The following is a 19,927-nucleotide window of genomic DNA, read 5'->3' on the forward strand; positions in this document are numbered from 1 at the left end:
AGGGGGATGATTATCCACCAGTTTCATTTATGTGCATGCTGACATGAAAATGCAAAATTATGCTGGGCAATTGATATCCTATAATCATAGAATGATTTGGGCTGGAAGGGACCTAAAAGGTCATCTGGATCCAACCCTCTTGACATAGCAAGAGTACCTTCCAGTAGACCAGGTTGCTCAAAGACTCATCCAACCTGACCTTGAACATTTTCAGAGATGAGGCATCCAAAACTTCTCTGGGCAACCAGTTCCAGTGCTGCAGTTCTCTGTTCCAGTGCTTCACCACCCTCACAGCAAAGAATTTCTTTTTGATATTGAGTCTCACTCTACTGTCTTTTAGTTTGAAGCCATTCCCCCTTGTCCTGTCACTACATGCAAGTGTAGAAAGTCCCTCTCCAGCTTTCCTGTGGGCTCCCTTGAGGTACTGGAAGGATACAATGAGGTCACCCTGTAGCCTTCTCTTCTACAGGCTGAACAATTATCTTAGTCCTTCTGTGTCAGAAAGATGCTCCACTACACCAATCAACTTGGTGGGTGTCCTCTGGTTTTGCTCCAACAGTTCAATGTCCTTCTCCTGCTGGGGACCCCAGAGATGGATACAGCTCTTGACTATGTACAGGAGTATATTAATATTAAATAAACCAATTATGTTTTACTAAGAAACCATATTTCTAAACAAAATTTAGCCAAAGAAAGTCTACTTGATTATTGAGGAAATACATGGCAAGACAAAGGTTGAATTGGTTTTGATCAAAAGCACATGTTTAGCTGGTTGAATATTAGAAAAGAATATTTATCAGATAAAATATACGGACTTGATTAAGCACATATAAATTTCCTAGATGAACTACAGCTGGGAATGGTTTATTTAAAAAATGGTGTAGTACATCTTTAATCTTCTAGTTTTAAAATATATGCTTAAATTGCAATATTTAGAATTTAAAGTAAATATGTAACTTAAAAAGCATGGTCCAACCTTTCCTGTATTTTGATGTCTATTCCATTTTGAGAGGGAATAGATATCAAAATGTGGGTTGCTACCACTTTAAAGTGATATGGACCTGCTGAAAAAACCTATTGAAGAATCATATAGTTGAGGTTTACCATAAATTGTTAAAGAGGGGACGTGGCAAGTTATTAGCATTCTGATACAGCACTTCTCTGGCAAACTGTCATGAGAACAATGAGGCAAAACGTCTATTGTAAGGATAATTAGAATAATGAAAATATGAAATAATACAGATGTAGTTGCCATCCATTATATTTCTTAAAATTAACTTATAATTTGTCTCATTCTCACTGAGCAGTGTAAAATTTTTAAGGAGATTGAAAAAAGAAAAAGAATTCATAGCGCTATTTTGTAGTATTTAGTTGGATTGGCATGAAATTTCTAAACCTGTCACTAACCCAAGCTGGCACAATGAAATTATATTTATCAACCTTGTTGTTAATGCTTAATACTGGTATTTACATATATGGTGTGTAAAAAGCCAGTGTGCAAGCAATGACATAATTATATAGAGTAATAATATAATGACTACAGGAAAGTTAGAACATTTGATGATAAAATATTATTTCAATCTGAAAATATTTGCTGCAAATTTTAAATGACAGTGTTGCTAATTTCCAGGGCATAGCCCTGTGTTTCAGTTTTTCTGAAAATTTTGCTTTGAATGCAACTCTCTGAATTAATGATTTCCTTATTTTATTTTCTGCATAATAATATGTACAATGAAGCTGGGTAATAAAATCACCAAAATAGCAGAATTTGAGGCTGAGCAAAATTAGAAGAGAGTTTTTACTCTCACTTCCTTTGCAAATGTTGGGTCAGCTATATCTGTGCCATTTCTGAACAAACACCTGTACAGCCTGTTCTGAGGAAGAGGATCTGAGGGCATTGCCAGAGCCTCCCAACAAATGGCTATAGTACTGCACAGTCCTCACTGCTGCACACCCCAACACAGACCTTCCCTTCTGCTGTCAATGTCTGATCTGAAATGAGTTTTGAGAAGGAATAAACTCCTTATAAGCTATGGTTTTTATATATGAACACTCCTACTGCCTTTTCCTTTCCTTAGTCTAAATATACTTAACCCTTTAATCTTCCTTTTGGTGCTTGATTTTTCCAGATCTTTGAAAAGCCTCCTGCTCTCCCTGAGAATCTGTTTAGTTGAACTATTTCCTTGAACTTGCATTGGACCACGTTTGAAATGCCAAGGATTTATCAGCTCTGAATGCAGTAAAATTGTTGTTTTGTACTCAACTATAAACTCAGCTATTTCTACTTGTGGACCCAAGAATAGTTTTTGCCAACTAATGCTGCAGTCTGTTACTCTGGAAAATCCTGTTCTGGTGATTTTAAATATCCTGTCTTATGTGGCTACTACTAATGTTATCAAGGGTAACAGGAGGAACATGTTCTGACTTAGATTATCATTTTGCTTGCAGTAAATTTTTTTTGGGAGATATGCATCCAAAACAGTATTAATTTTTTCCATTTATTAGATGGCATTACAATTTCATTAGCCTTTTAAAGCAGTAAATCTATCTAGGTAAGGTATTTTAAGAAAATAGGGGTTTTTCTTTTATTTTAAAGCATACATACAATATTGTGTATAAATATAATGCAAAGAAGATAAATTTTATCAGTTTCTGTGGAATAATATTGCTTTATTAATATAGTGTCTTTCCAAAGTTGTAGTGAGGAAGGAAAAGAAATTTCATTTCATGTCTTGTCTTCATGTCTTTTCCTCATTCATACAGCAGATATGTTTGCTAAAACCTGTAATGTTTTCTAGTACTATTTTAGCTATTTTAATCCACAATAGAAACAATTAGCCTCTGTGCTAAACTCTTCCTCTGAATCAAAACTCCAAAGACTTAATACCAACATTTGATTCTGTACCCCTTTTAAATAGTGTAAGAGGCATAGTGCAATGAAGAAATGCTATCTTCATAAGGTAAAGAGGTAAAAAATTCAAACCCTGTTTATTTAAATAAATAGCAAAAATGAAAAGAAAGCTCCTGAAGAAAATATTTTGAGTTTCTTTTCACAGTGATCAAGAAGTAAAATCATGGATAGAAAAGTTTAAAAGTGGAGCCACCGAATGGGACAGTAACTTTAAGGAGCCATTTCGCTGCAAAAGCCACATAGCTCATTAAGCTAAAATAACAATTATTGTGTCAAAAAAGAAAACCTCTGCCATTTACATTTAAGGGACAGTGTTCATAGAATGACTCAGCTACCTCTCCACACCAGACTCATCTATTTTAGTTCTTTGTTTACGACTGACTCATTCATATTCAAACACAGTATAGAAGATCTCAGTTTTTAAATTAAACCATGCAGAGAGGACAAGTGCCTCCAAGTAGCTACTTTTACACCTGATGCTGTAAGTGGTGTCACGAGTGAGCTTTTTGTAGCAGTGACAGAGCACTGTGCAGAAGAGGTGGTAGCTGTCTCCTTGGGGACTGCAGCTGATTGTCACCTGACTGATTGAAATTCCGCTGCAATGCCGGCTGCTGCTGGGCTGCTGTGGAGCTGATGGTCCTCTTCACTCATTTAGCAGCTACTGTGTGTCTCAGCCCGAGTCCAAGTGGAGCAAGCTCCCGACCACGTCCCCCGGGCGGGCTCTGAGCACGGAGGGCACAGTGGGCACCAGCCCTGGCACGGAGCACCAGCTCTGTGCCCTGTGACTCAGCGCCTTGCTGCCATCGGGAACTCTTCCCCTCAGCTAGAAACAGTTCATCTTGCACATCCAAAGATGGAATTAAATACATGTAAGATGCGCACAGAATGTTAGGAGTGTTTACCTAATTAAGTCCCACATTCTCATTTATAAATGTCACTCAAGCAGTCGCGGGTGAAGAGTCCAACCTAGAAAATAAAGTGACAATTTGAAAAGGACATTGAAAATGAGTCATCAGCACCATGGTCGGAGAGTTTGTCTTTTGTTTGTTTTCATTTCATTACATTTCCTTTTTTTATGACTGCATTCCTTTGCTTGTTGAACTATAAAAAAGAAGACATATTTTGCCTGTTTATACTCTGCTCACTCCAAGATGTTAACTGAGTCATCAATGAGCATTTATCTTGGCACTTCCCAAGCATTAACTCTTCACATTTGTCACAGAAAACAGGAAAAACAGGAAATATTTCCTCTTTTTAAAGCTGAGCTCAAGGTTATTCTTGAAAGTGACATTATGTTTAAATACCAGCATTTAATGGAAATAAGTATTGAAATGTTTACTTTTTAAAATGAAATTTTAATTTCAAGCATCTGTAAAAAGTAGTTATTGACAATTATGTCAAACCAGTTTGGATTAAAAATCTATAATATCAGCAAGTTTTAACAGGAATTGTAAACTGACTATATCAATGTAATATCAACAAATGTCATTGCAAATAACAGTACTTTCAATAGGATTTTTAGTGTTAATTTTTCTGTGTCTGTGTGTGCGCATGTTTTTGAAACAGCAGTAATACTGAATAAATTAATGGGAAAGTAAAGATAAAAGAATTGGAACTTATATAACTCAATACCTCAAGTTGATCTAGAGCATACATCCATACTTCAGATACTGGGAGACCATATTCAGTATCTTCCTCTGCTAAAGGAGGAAGATGAAACTCTGTCCTCCATATGAATACCATAATAACCAGATTTGGAGCTATAGAGAGGAAATATACATAATCCACTAGTTAAGTTAAGCAAACAATTTTAAGGATTCATTTGACCACAGAGATGAAATAGACATAAAACTATTTTCTATGATCATGCTTAGGACATTATTTTAGAAATCATGAAACATTTTTTTGATGCTAAATATAGAGTGATATGTTCTTTAGGAAATGGTCATTGGATATAGTGTTACTGAATACAGTATTGAAATATACATATTTGAAGTTGGAACAAAATTCAGATGCTCATCTATAAAAATTAATGTGGTCTAAAAACCTCTTTCGGTCTCTAATTTCCATTTTTTTCCTATATTTTCCAGGCTTTTTTTTCCCTCTCAGCTACAAACTTTTTCCATCAGTTTTTCAATGACAAAGGCTATAACTTTGCCAGGCAGTCTATTTAATCATTAGCAAGATTTGCACTGTCTCACTGCAATTTAAACTTTTTTTTTTACTTCCCATCTACCATGAGAGATTATTCTATTACTTTTTAAAAGCCTTTCCTTTCCTGGAGCATCTTTAGTGTGAGAAGTCATCTCTCTGTGTGTTTCATAAAGCAAGTCTTTCTTTTCTTTCTTTCTTTCTTTCTTTCTTTCTTTCTTTCTTTCTTTCTTTCTTTCTTTCTTTCTTTCTTTCTTTCTTTCTTTCTTTCTTTCTTTCTTTCTTTCTTTCTTTCTTTCTTTCTTTCTTTCTTTCTTTCTTTCTTTCTTTCTTTCTTTCTTTCTTTCTTTCTTTCTTTCTTTCTTTCTCTCCTTCTCTCCTTCTCTCCTTCTCTCTCTCATTTTATTTCTTCTATTTATCTTTTTCTTTCATTAATTTCTTCTTTTTTTGTTTTAATTTGTTTTCCCTGATCATATACATCTGTGTGATGCTTTTTTTATTCCTCAACAGCATGATACTGTTGACTCATGAGCTAAAATATTTTCTGAAGGACTGGTAACTAAGGCAGTCATTTCCTGTCCGGTGTTTATGCAGTCAACACTTCCTGAGGACATCTGTGAGCTGTGAACCCTGCTCTGCAGACCACCTGCCAGTAAATTATATGTTGTAATATTCTATACCAATGCCAAAGTTCTTTTTGGAACTCTACATGGATTGTGGCTTTTTATTTTAACCTCTCCATATCAACATTGAATTGATTTTTAGACAGTGTCTTTCCAGGCCTAATATTTTGCTGTTTAACAAAATTTGCAAAAGTATAAGAAAGTGAGGCAAAGTGAGATGATGTCTTTCCTACAGATATAAAACACATCCAGAAAAGTAATAATGTTTCAAATTCTTACTTTTCTAATAGTCTGGTTTCCTATTAAAAATGTCTGATTTAATCCTATTAAAAATGTCTGATTTCCTATCCTATAAAAAACATGGTGATTTTAGAGATGCACATGGACAGGACTAATACAACACCAGTGCCCATTCACTGGTAGGTTCTGGTGCACTCTCCTGAAGAGTGTAAAACAACTCAGTAGCAAAATAGCTCCAGAACCTCCATTAAAATAGGGCTTTGTAGCTCCTGTTTTGTTGGTTTTGGGGTTTTTTTTTTGTTTGTTTTTTGGGGTTTTTTTCCTGCATTTTATTTACCATATAATCATCTCTGTTCTCTGAGAGGGTTCTAGTCAGTCCAGAATTAAGGGCAGTACAACTGCTCAGTCACTCTTTGTATGTGCAGTGAGACAGAGCAGTATTTTCTGGCTTGTGATCCTGGATGTGGAACTGGATCCACTACCATGTGCCAGCTCCATGACATAAACAGTTCTCTGCTAAAAGAAAATCATAAGCAGGAAGAGGCTGATGGGTCTTCAGAGTATCCCAGTGGGAGTGCTGACATGCACACCTTCTCTGTAGTCTGAGCATACCCACAACAAGCACTCCAGTCTTTCAATTCTGTCCTTGTTTCAACATGTGCTGCAGATCAGCTCTTTTTATGCTCCTACTCATTCAAAGCCCAGAGAGCATTTCTCTTTTAATGATTTCTTTTGCTCAAGCCTCAGTTTTAGACCCAGAAGTTCTTGTGACAGCAGGGAGTGGTAGAGTAGAAGATGAACACTGGCAAAACCCCACAATAATTTAAATTTCACATACACAGAAATACAGCCTATCTTTTTATCAAGATCAATACAACACAGGTTGCAGCACGGTACCCAAACTGTGTGAGCACAGGATAACATCAAATGCCTTGACAATACAAGAACAGATGAATCCAGGGCTCTGGACATGTAGCTGCAAATCAGAAACAGTCAATATCTGATCACTAGAGGAAAGCAGTCTTGAAAGCTGGGTGGAGCTGGTTTATACAGTAATGAAGAGAACAAAAACATACATGTAGCAAATTTAAATCACCCCATATGCTGTCAAAACAAAGGTAATAACATAGAAGTTAAATGATCAAGGAATGGGTGATGAAACAAAAAAAGGAGAGGAAATATAAATACTTCTAGCACTGCCCGTGGTTTAAGGATGGAATGCCTCATCAACACCAATATTTACCTGCAGAAATTCTTCTGTTCTGTTTGCCAGACAAAGAACTTTGTTTTTTTCACCTGCATGCACTCTATTTTTTGACCTAGTTATATATAGTGTGATAGATACACTATATATACATTTCTACACTTCAACTTGGTAAAGAAATCAAGAATTTTTAAAAGTTTGTTGGGTGTTTTTGCTCCAGTTTTTATAAATGACAAAGTGATTGATACCATAGAGCTGAACCAGATGGGTGATGCCCTATGGATAGCTAGATCAATAGATATTTCAATAGATTGATATTTCCTCTGTACTTGATATTTTTTTACTGGAATGGAATCCTACTTTCTATAACTGATTAACTTCAAGGAGAGAAGTAAAATTCAGATATTGCAAAGACATAATCAACATATATCAATAAGAAAATATTGCCTATTCAATATTAAAAGAAGCCTCCTCTATACATTTGTTTTTCAAGATTGTAAACTAACAAAAATTTGTTGGAAAATACAAATCACTAAAAAATAAAGTTCAGAATACTAAAGACAATTTCAAGGATTAATAAGTTCCTAAGAATAAGAAATTGCTTTTGCTGCATGGATATTAATTTGATATATATCATTATCATGTGCACAAAATTCAATTGAGAATAATAATAAAACCTGAAACCTGAAATCACTAACTTGATAAAACTCACTCTTTGTGAAATACAGCTCCTGCTGCTTATGAAATACTTGAGCAAGATTTTGCTACTGTAAATTTGAATCATTTATGCTGTCCGTGAAAAATGTGGAATGTAATACTTCTCTCAACTGCCTTCTCAGGAACACACTGAGAGAGAATCAGAGAATCAAGCAAATTGAAAAAAAATACCCTTAAAATCATTGAGTTCAACCATTAACATAACACTTGCAAGTCCATTACTAAACTGTGTCTTAAATACACAGGACAAAACACATGTATTAGTATGTTTTTAAGATGGGGAGCTGCTGTTTCATAATGGCATAGAGTTATAAATATAAATAAAATTTTTTGTCACTCATAAATAATCCGTATACACATACATGCACACATATGCTTCTGCAAAAGAGCAGTCATATGCAAGATACTGATCAATGATAATGAGACTCTTTGATTCCTCACTTCCTTTCTTTTCTAGAGTACTGCATTTCTTAGAAAACCAGATTAAGTGGAAAATGCTAGTATTTCATACTAGCTAGTATTTCATACTAGAAATGTATCCAGTCTTACAGGGAAAAGCATAAGTAAAAGAAAAGTATTGTTGAAATATATTTCTCTGTATTGCAGAAGACAATGATACAAACATATTGATGTTTCAAGCAACTGAGTGGTCACAACAATCTGAGATTCTTTGATGACTTTTATTATTGGTGCTAGCACAAGGCACTGCCTCCAGTGTTCACTGGGATCAACCACAAAACAGCAGCAGAACTAGATTGTTCCTACCAAAATTATGATAGAGGGAAATCTTCTGTACGAGGAACTGGTAACAGACAATTATTTTTTGGACTGTGAAACACCAGCCTTTGAACCAGACCTGATCAGGATGAGGAATGAGCACAACCCATGTTTTAGTAAATGTATTATCTCATGTTTCTAACTCTTTTCCTTCTTTGATTATTTTGAGAGGATTGGAAGTCCAGCAAACACAGCCTGAGTGGTGCCAGAGCTTCTGAAGAACTTGATAATCAAAACATGTAAAATACTTCAAAGACTATTTTGGTTGCCAAATTAGCTTTAAAGCTCTGGCCTAAGTAGGAAGTGATTTTCTCAGTTGAGGAATTTGCTCATTAGAAATATACTTTTAACATGCCAGACCTGCTTCTGGACTATGACCTGTGAGGTGTGACCACTTCCAACAGAGGCATGTCCATCACCCTTCTAAGTTTTATAGTCTCTGCATGATTTATCCTGTAGTTAATGTTTCCCACACGTCATATCCTCATATTCATGTATCCGAGCTAACATACAGTTAAAATTATTTATATTATTTATATAGATTGTATTATTTCACTCGTGATTTCTATGTGAAGTAAACAAAGTAGTGAAATAATAATGTACCAGCTTGAGTTGGTGTATTTCACAAAGCCATTCTCTATCTATTTAATTCTATTTATTTTTATTATCAACTCCGTTAATGAGGGATCATTCAAGAAAACACCTGAATAAGAGCTAAAATTATTGAAAATTATTGTTAATTTGCATGTTTTCATTTTTTATAAGATTATTTATAAAGATGGACGTGTTCAAATTTACTCAAAGCCTTTTTAGATCTTAGCAATATGAGTATGTATAGTACTGTAATATGATCTATGAAAAATATGCTGTGTCATTCTGAGAATCCTCAGCTGTTTTCTATTCAGAGAAACATACCTTGACCTTTAACAAGAGCCAAACTAAAACTGATAAACCCCAGGAGTATATATTGTTTTGCAACACAAATGTGGTATTACTTGAACCTGTGTTTCCCAGTAATTCAATTACACAGTCAGAAATAAAAGCTTTGCAACCTCCCTATTTTTCAGTCTTTCACTTCAGGTTTTCCTGACTTTAGTATCATAATAATGGTAAGACAAATGGTGATGAAATGTACGTGACTACAGCTACTCTCATTAAATTCTCACAATAAAATAAAATCTAATACAGCTTGACTACTAATTGGAAAGAATAACACAAAACAGAATAATTGTACACTCTGGATAATAGGACAAGGAGTAAGGGGTACAAATTGAAAGAGGGGAAATTTAGGCTGGATATTAGGAAGAAATTTTTTTACTGTGAGTGATAACACACTGGAACAGATTGCCCAGGAAGGTTGTGAATGCCCCAACCCTGGAAGTGTTTGAGGCCAGTTTGGACAAGGACTTGAGCAACCTGGTCAGGTGAGAGGTGTCCTTTCCCATCTGTGGGAATTGGGAGTGGATGACTTTTAAGGTTCCCTCCAGACAGTAACATTTTACCAGCATATGATTTTATAATACAACTTTAGGCTTAGACACCCAAAGGTGCAGACAAGGCTAAACAATATCTCTAGGGAACTGCCATTTACATGGCTGAAACTCGTTAAAACTGCATCAGCTGCCATCCATTGATTCCCAGATTTTCTACCTTCAATGTTAAAATCTGTCCAGGTTTGCAGCTATTTTAATATGTCTGGGGAAAAAAATCACTGTTATTGTAGCATTTCTATGTGTCCCTGTATCACTGGAGAGTTGGAAATTTGAAGATGACAATTTTCTTTTTCTTCTCACATTTTTCATCTTGCTTCCATTCATCTCTATGAGGATACATATGTTCAATCAAATTTTGCTACCATGTTCTTTTGCTTTTGAATCAATGGTTTCTTTTTCCCTTCAAGATGATAAATTTTTTCAAGCGCTCTTGTCCCTGAAAAATAATTTTTTCCATGTCAGTTCTGCCTGTTTCCTCCGCTCTTTTCCTACCCTATTGTGCTTCCTTGTTTCTATTTTTCTCAATATTTTTTTCCTTCTACATCACTCAGCATCTTGATAGCCCTGGTTAATTAGTGCTATCAGTACACTACTATTATTCACTATTACTCTCCCATAAGGCACCAGCAACATAGTGAAAGTTTTATCCCACCTTTTCTTTTTCTGCTTCTTGTAACATCAGAAGGAATGGCTTCACAATATCTCTGCCCAGGTATTGTTAATCATATTTTTCAGGTTTCATCTGTTTGAGGAGAAATTATGTCAGTTTTTCATGAGACAAAAAGTGTCTGAGTCCTAGGACTCTAAGGATCTAGTTCTGATAGGAATTTTCTTGCTTTCAGATGACAAATTCCCATTGATTCTAATGGGATTTGAGATCACAGTCCTTGATGCCCATGCATGCATCTCTCTATACTATATACACAGTCAATAGCAACCAGCCAATGACTGAAATCCATCAAGTCCAGTCACACAAAGAACAGAAAAGTGCATCAGCAGGCACGTCTAACATTGCTATCTGTGGACATATATGAGTACAATAGGAGACAGCAGTAGCAGTTTAGAGGTAACTAAGCAGTGGTGCTAAAATGCTGGCAAGATCAAAACCTATTTATTCTAATCAGGTTTCTGATTCCTTGCCTACAAAATTTCAAAGGTCTGATTGTATATAAGGACACTGATAAAGTGGACAGTGTATGTGATTCTATACTGTAAAGGGACAGTGTAATGTGATTCCACAAATCAAATTTGTCTATTAAAATGTAAAAAGAATCAAAGTCATGTTTTGGACTATTTCAGCTGCAAGTGACTACCATCCTAATTTTGATATAGATACACATTTACAGTAAGCAGGAGTCAGAGATCTCATTTTGCTGTCATGTTATAGTTTTTTTCCCTCCCATTTTCATTATTTTGCAGCATAGAAGGCTTGAGACTGATACAATATGAGGAAAAGGTAAGAGTTGGTGGTTATCTAAAGACTAGCAACTAGAATTTACATACTATTTACCAACTCTGAAGGAATGATAGAGGAAAGAAAAGTTGCAGAAGTTACCACAGGTAAAAAGTTTTCTTTTTAAGGAAAAAGCATGGATTCCTTTTTCAGAATCATAGAGTATTTAATGTTACAGAGATGTCTAGAGATCTCCTAGTCTGACCCTCCCCCCTCACAAAAGGTCCAATTAGATCAGGTTGCTCAGGCACATGTACAGATCAGTTTTTAGTTCAGTGATTGAGATACCACAACAGCTTTAGGCAACCTGTTCCAGTGTTTGACCATTCTTATGAGAAAAAATTTTCCTTTTGTATTCAGAACTTCCTTGCTCCAGCTTTTATCGACTGCCTCTCTTCCTGTCCCTGTGCACCTTGGAGAAGAAAGTCTGGCTCTGTCTTCTCTTCACCCCTCATTGGTTGCCTTTTTTTCTTGAGGTAGAATAACCTCAGTTCTCTCATCCTTTCCTTCCAAGTAATGACCCTTCAATCATCTTGTTGCCTTTCCACTGGGCTTGTTCCAATATGACAATGTGTTCCTTCTGGACACAATACTCCAGATGAGGTCTCACAAGTGTTGAACATAGGGAAAAGTTCACCTCCCTGCAGGTGACAACAGCTTGGCTTCTTTGCTAGAAGAGTTCAACATGCAACATGTACATCAGCTCATCTTCCTTGGCACTGCTTCCTATCCAATTTCTACTGTTCATGTAGTAATTTCATCACAGAGGCCAAGCTTTGCACTCGCCTCTGTAGAACTTCATGACTTTTCTGTCAACCAATTTCACCAGCCTGGTGGAGCCATTTGTAACCTACAGTGCAGTGAGCACTCCCAGTCAAGTCTGAGAGTCTCATTGAGAGAGCCCTCCATCACATCACTGAGGTCATTAATGAAGACACTTCATCACAAAGGTTAAAATATTTTTAGAAGTGTTTTTTTCACAGATAAAGAAAAATGAAAAAAGAGAAATGCCTTCATAAGAAAAAGCAATTTTTCTCTGTAGCAAATAATTCTGAAGCAGGATCTTTACTTGTCCATTTGGTTATATTGTTTATACTGTTTGTTATATTATACTTATATTATTTATAAATTGTTAAAAGTGCTCAGTCAGCATTGTTCTGATGTGATATTAAAGATTAAAAAGAATCAGTATTATTATTGTATAGCTGCTTTAATTTAGGCTATTTTTTTGTATGTGTTGGGCCTTAAGAAAATGTATCAAAACAGCAGAGGCAAAACCTGAAGAAGTTCCAGGTGACTTTCATCCTTGCACATATGACCAGTGAAATACCAGTACTGATTAGACTGTGACAGAAACATCATCCATCATCTTAATCTCCTTATATCACCTTTTAACAAACATCTTACTGAGGAAAGGAAATGATTTTGTGACAGATCATCAACTACTCTTTTTATCCAGTATTCCCAGGATTTTGTCTGCCTGCTTTCCAGCTGGTTGTGTATGAAGATCTGAAACATACAGAAATGTCTTTTATGTTAGGCACCAGTTAATTCCACATTTTTTCTCTCAGTATAAAAGCTATTACTTCTACCCAGGTAAATCAAGCAACTTGGTTCCTATGTGAACCAATGGCTTCAACAAAAAAAAAAAGGAAAGAAGAAATGTCCTAGTGCAACTCACTCATGTTAAAAATGAGTTTACATGTTATAAATTTAAGTGCTTAAGAAGTGCTTAAGAAAAATTATGAAGAATTACCATATCAGCATTTCTTCCCTTTTCACCACTTTCCTGCTAATAAGCAGGTGCTCTGACTCAGTACTGGCGTTAGAGATTCAGAGGATTACAGGGCTCTGAATTTTCCCACTGCATTTTAGGAAAGTACTGGGACATATGATTAGAGATTTCTTAACATGTCTATATTCTGCTGAGCCATGAAGAGTGATAGTTTTGTGGATTTTTTCTAGTGACATAACTAAAAAATATATAAATTCTTATTGCCTATGCTTTTTTTACAGTGTAGAGCATTTAACCAAGTAATTTATTGTAATACATCCTTCAGTTCACAATGTTCTAAAATATTATAAAAATAGTAAATTCTAAAAAATTAACAACTTCTGCCTCATATATATGTGTGTGTATATATAAATATATATATTGGGAGTGAAAGAATAAAAAAGACAAGAAAGCAAAAACAATTGTTATTATTTTTATTTTATTTAAGTGTATTTTACCTGAGAATATTTTTCTGCATGGGCATAATCCTAAATACACAACTTAAGAAAATACCCTCAGTTTAGCAAAAGAACAGAAATTATTAGAGTGTATATTTTTAGTCCTTGTGTTACAGAAGCTGTAATTCAGTCCACTAGTCTTCTATAAATCATGCTTCTTGAAGGACAAGAAATTCAAGATGTAATATAGCTGATTTAGCAGCAAAAATATATGAATAGAATAGTAAAAGCAATGCCACATAGCTCTACTTCTGTTATGAGAAATATAACCAATGTGGAGAATTCTACTTTGCAGCTGACTTTTCTGGGTTCTGTTGATTTGTTATAGTTAAACTGTAATTTCAGCTTTTTTTGTCTTTCTTTTTTGTCTTTTATCTTTGAAAGAGACAGAAAAACATTTTTTTTCTCAGAAAATACTTTTTCCCCTCCCTAATAAAATCCACTGAAAAATTATTGGATTTTAATAATATAAATTAAAACCATGTTTGTTAGCCTTACACTTTAAAGAATTTCCAGAGGGTGGTGACATGACCTCTAAGATTAGCCATGTCTGGTTCTGAATATAAGCACTAATGCCACTTATCTATATCCTCTGCATCTTAATACCAAGATCTCCCAGTGGATACTTTTACACAGGGATTTCAAGTCTGGAAGTGATACAGTAAATAAATGCACTAACTCATGCAACACGTTATGTTGTCTTTTCTGTAGCAATCAATGACTTTTGTGAATGTTCTTCAGGTGCAAGCGTTAAGGGAAATTTAATTTCTGTCACTTTCTCTAACAGCTTGCCAGCATTTAAAATGACAATTTATAATGTATCAATGGCTGTCTTTTCCCACATCTTGTAAGATGTTTTTTTGGCTAACCGGGCGTGACACTGAGTAACTCAGATTTCAACCAAACAAACAGAAGCTGAGCCATTGACTAAAAACAAACAAACAAACAAACAAATAAAATGGAAGTTCTAAAAAATAAACAGGAAGAAATAAAGAAATTAGACAAAAATGAAACAAAACCCCAAACCAAAACCAAGAGCAAAGTTATTTACTGTAAATACATATATATCAGTTTCATATTCAGTTATTTCAAGTACAAGTGACTTATTTTTAATGAGTAATAAATCAAAGAACATTTACAAGTTAGAAGCAATTTTTTGATTAAAAAATCTTAATATTAGTGAGATGTAGGAGATAATTAACAAAATGTTGATTGGAAAAATGAGTGGTCTTTCAAAAACTTATTATTAAAACATTTCCTTCGCTATAATATTTTTATTAAAAATTTCAGGAAATGGATTCTTTGAAAAAGTAAAAAAAGTTATACAGTAATAATATTTTTAACAGCATATTAATAGGCTGTTTAAAGTTTTTATACTAATAAATTACCTTTCTACTGCAGTTCCAAGGAAAGGAGGTTCAAGCCAGTGATAAATGAATACCTGCAGGTGATAACTCACATGGCACCAAGAAAGAGAGTTCTTTGCCTCTCAGGAAGTGTGATAGAGTGCAATACTTGTCTTTTTGCTTGTTCATGCACAAATCTTTGATAATCTTGTGATGAACATGAGAAAATGATTGCTTCCATGCTTTCTAGACTTTATCTACACAAACCTCTCGGTTGTCCATGTGGCTGCTGGTCAGGGAGAGCACAGAGAGGGCACCTCAGCTTGTGTGCTGAGCTGGGGCTGCTCCTGGAGACCAGCCCTCCTGGCTGAGCTCCCAGAGCTGGAGGTCATCTCTGTGTCCTCAAACACTTCTTCCAGGAGCTGGCATACCTGGGGGCATGCAGAGGCTTGCTGGCACCCAGAGCAGAGCAGAGGCTGCCACATGGCCACTACAGGAGATGCCAGAAATGGGGAACAGGAGGGAAGTGGGCTCCACTGGCTGTATTCCATGCCTAAGGCAACAAACTTGTTGATCTGAGATTAGCACTTGTAAGATTTCACCTGTATATAACTAAACTGGTGGTGAGCTAAGGATCTATCTCCAGGTGAATATGTGGGGAAAATTTTTAGTGAAATGGTTTTGAAAGTGGAGACAACAGATTTTGGAAAACCCCCAGTCTCCTAGTTCAGGGTGCCTTGGATGAGGCAGCTGAAAAATAAAGGTCATAGGGAACTCAAGGAGGATTTTGTGATCCTACTCCTAAGAAAAGGGTGTGAACAGGCCTAAAACTAACAAGCAAAAAGGACAAGAGAGCTGGTAAAAAACCAGTTGGGAAAGTGAACTTCAAAACTGATTTGTCTTGTTAGCAGGTCTCATGGAAATATCACATTTCTCTGCAAGTTTGATCTCAACAAATTCTGGCAGAATAAGGTTACAGTAAAAGAGGTTCTAGTGGTTTTCCTAGTAAGCAAGACAAAGGATTTAAGAATGGAGTTTGGGGAGTTGAACAATAACCTAAACTTACTGTGCCAGAAGCTCCATGGTATTCTAGGCAAAATAATTATCTGAAATTTTCTGGGTCCCTACAGTTTATAGGCTACATATGAGTGCCTTAAAAACCTGGATATTTCTGGCAGAAGTTCTCACAAAAATTCTGTCAATGCATTTAAGTTATGCATTATATTTAAAGAAAAATAAGGTGCAAAAAACCATGCATAACTTGTTTAAATAAGGACAGAACATTACATTGTTCATTCTAGCATTTATCTCAGTTTACCTACTGGAGAGATAATGGAAAAGTAGTGTTATAAAAGTGGATGTATTGATGCCTTTAAAAACTTCAGCATGCGAGCAAGTGATGAGCAGCATAAAAAGTAATAAGGAAATTCTTCTTCTTTCTTCAAATCATAGTTTGGATACTGGGCAACAGAAAAATCCCTAGCTTTAAAAGCTTAGTATCAATAAAATATAGCTTCTATGATGTTAATTGAATGAGAGGCTAGGTGGGAAAATATGTCGGAGAAAATGTGATTGTATAAGAGGAGGCTATATCTAAGTGCAAGTACATAAAAATTATGCTGTTTTTACTGCCATATAAATTACATTTCATAACTTTGAAAACATTTGGGGGTTGAACTAGATCTGTAAAGGTCCCTTCCAACCCTTACAGTCTACAGCTCTATGACTGTGATAGCATTGCAATGTTGATTATGTTGTTTCAGGTACAGGCTTTCATGTCTTGACAGATATTTGCATGTTTTTGAGGGAACCTAGTAACAGGCATGCTCATCATAACTGAAAGGAGAGTTTAGCAATTGGTAATACTTACCCATAAAGATCTACAGGTCCCCTCTAATAATTTCCCTTTTGATATTTTCAGCATTGTTTGCATTTTCTCAAATTCATACTATGATTTATATTTTGTTTAGAGTTCTTTATGAAGTAGAGCAAAGCCTTTTTTAAAAATCTGTTTTAGGGCTAACTTGGATGTTAGTGAAAAAACAGACTTCATGCACAAGATTGTCAAAGCAGCAGGGATTTGAAAGTGATTGAAAGGAAATATGGAAAACTAGCATAGCAGTAACAAATAGGGGATGCCAGGCACAGCAATGTCCTAAATTGTACCCCCATTTGAGCTTAGATTACTGAATCTTGGGCCACCTTCTATGCAGAGCACTGAAGCACCTTTGGAGAATAAATATCTTTTTGAGCAGAGCATAATAAGGATAGTACGTACTTTTTTACATACCACCCAAGAAATGGGAAATTAGGGGTTTTCAAATCAATAATGAACTGAATTCCAGAACAGTAATTACGGTATGTTATTTCTAGATATAAATAAAAGAAAACAGGCTATCAGTTCAAGTCCTGTATATGACACTGTATAAAAAAGGACTATAAGAGAACAAAAGTTATGGATTCTAGGAACTAACTGTTCAAGCATATACTGGCAACCTGACTTCATTTTGCAGGTCCTGCAATATTTAATATATTTAACATTTTTGAAAATAGATATATTCAAAGATTATAGAATAATCTCTTTATTTCACAAATGCAGCCTCAATACTAAGGGATCAACCTTCTCAGTGAAAATATTAGACAAGATCACTGTTTTAGGAAATCTAATTTTGAATCTTTTCAGTGCCTGATTATTTTTATCACTTGCTTCCTCAGAGGGAGGAACTAAACCAAAGGATGTTGTGCCCAGATCTTTCATCCTGCTTGATGAAATCATCCACATCCCCTGTACTTTGTACTGAACTTTTGGCTGTGGCTGTTGTTAGGAAAGGACAGAAAAGGCCTGATAAATTACCCATACTATGAATTATGGTGTGTTTAGATTAGAGAAAGCTTTGCCAAGGTGATTGCTTTTCGATCAGGTTTTTCAAAAGTCACAAACAGATAAGTCCTAGAGAGCTCTCAGTTTGAAGAGGCAGCATCTTAGTCGGTTTTAAGTTCCTCGACAATTAGGCAGCAATTCAAATGTGTAAATAAGCATGCATTTCTTTTCTAAATATTGTTACAGTTGTAGTCAAAGAAATTTTAGTCAAAAATTTCCGTTCCCAGAACAGATTACAATGATTTGGTGGTTATGCTGATATATCTATATCTACCTCTATCTATGTCTAAATCTTTTCTATCTCTAGCCACTCTAGAATCTGTTGCTCTCTATTTCTATTGCTGTCTCTATCTGTTGATATTTACATGTAATTGGGGAATTCATTAATTGATAATGGTTTTGGATATTCTCCCAAAGTTTAATGGGTAGATATTCAAGGCTAAACAAGTCACCCCATAAACGCTTTACATTTAGAAGAGTGGGAAAAGTACCTCCAGAGTTTGATTTGTTTGATCCTAAAAAAAGCATCTGAATTGGACTAGATAACTTCTGTTTGACTTTTCCTAATAGTATTATTCATCCAAGGCCTTTCGAGGGCTTCTAAAAACAAGTCTCTCACACACACACAGAGGCACACACATGTGTACATATCACTATACAAACACACTAGAGTTGATTATGGTCCCTGAATTATTTTTTTCTTTTAGGGGGAAAATTTATGTATATAATTATATATGGTCATAAATATATATAGGTTGATATAAAGTCTATATATAGAGCTGACCTTGTTTTTTGCTTGGTTTTGTTTTGTGTTATAGTGTGTATGTATATGCACACAATACATGAAATAGTTGCCAAAACAATGAAAATAGTCTGAGGTACTTCAGCAGCAACTAATTCCAAATGTGACATTTAAGGGTAAAGTACATAGTAACAGCATTCATTTGGTCTATAGATTGCCAAAATCTTACAGCCACACTATCTCTTCAAACAATAGCATGCTGTGCTCATTATGTATTGGAGGGCATATAAAGTTCCTATAGTTATATACATATTGTTTCTCCTCAGACGCATGCTGTGTAGCATCAGTGACTTCAGCTTATTTTAACTAATACAAATTAGGTTAGAATCCAGAAAATAGTTGAAGCTCAGTTGTACCTTTCTTGGGTAAGTAAATATCTGCTTATTTCTAAAAATCAATTTTTAGTGATAGGGGAAGTTTCATCTATTGGATAAAATCATTTCTAGATTCTTAACATAAAAAGGCTGGTGACCACAGCTTCCTCAAAGTAGGCTATAAAATTATTTTTATTTGCTTAGTCTTTACTCTGTATTGTGTGTATGTATCAGAATCACAAAGTTCTACATAACTTTGAAAGCACCTTGTCCTTGAAGTAAAAAAGAATAATATTGGCTTCAATTTTTTTTTCTATTTTATTTATGCTCTTCCCATCCAGCAAGTTAGTCAAATAGACTCTGCTGCATGAGTAAAACAGATGACAGAGGAACACATCACACTCAATGCCCTTGGGCATATTTTGTTGACTTTAAATAGTATCTAGCACTTCATGACAGAAAATCATTTCCATTTCAGAACTTTAAAAGCTGAAATAACAGAAGGATAGGTAGGCTTACAGTGGTTCACTAAATACACAGGAAGAAATACTTCAAAATATGTCCTTGTCTGAAGTTTTCATGCATCAATTAATAAGCTGAGAACCTGAATTACAGGTACTTTAATACTTGAATTACAGGTATTTTAGTAGAAAAATGGAACTTTAATTTTAATGGAAGAAACCCCTCTTGTGTTCCCTCTCCTACTGAACTATACAGAAACGTGCTGACTAAAACTGTTCACATTTTATTGGTCTGAGAGGACAAGTACAAGAATCTGCCACA

Source organism: Molothrus ater, chromosome 5 (genome assembly GCF_012460135.2).
Source record: "Molothrus ater isolate BHLD 08-10-18 breed brown headed cowbird chromosome 5, BPBGC_Mater_1.1, whole genome shotgun sequence".
Classification (NCBI taxonomy): domain Eukaryota; kingdom Metazoa; phylum Chordata; class Aves; order Passeriformes; family Icteridae; genus Molothrus; species Molothrus ater.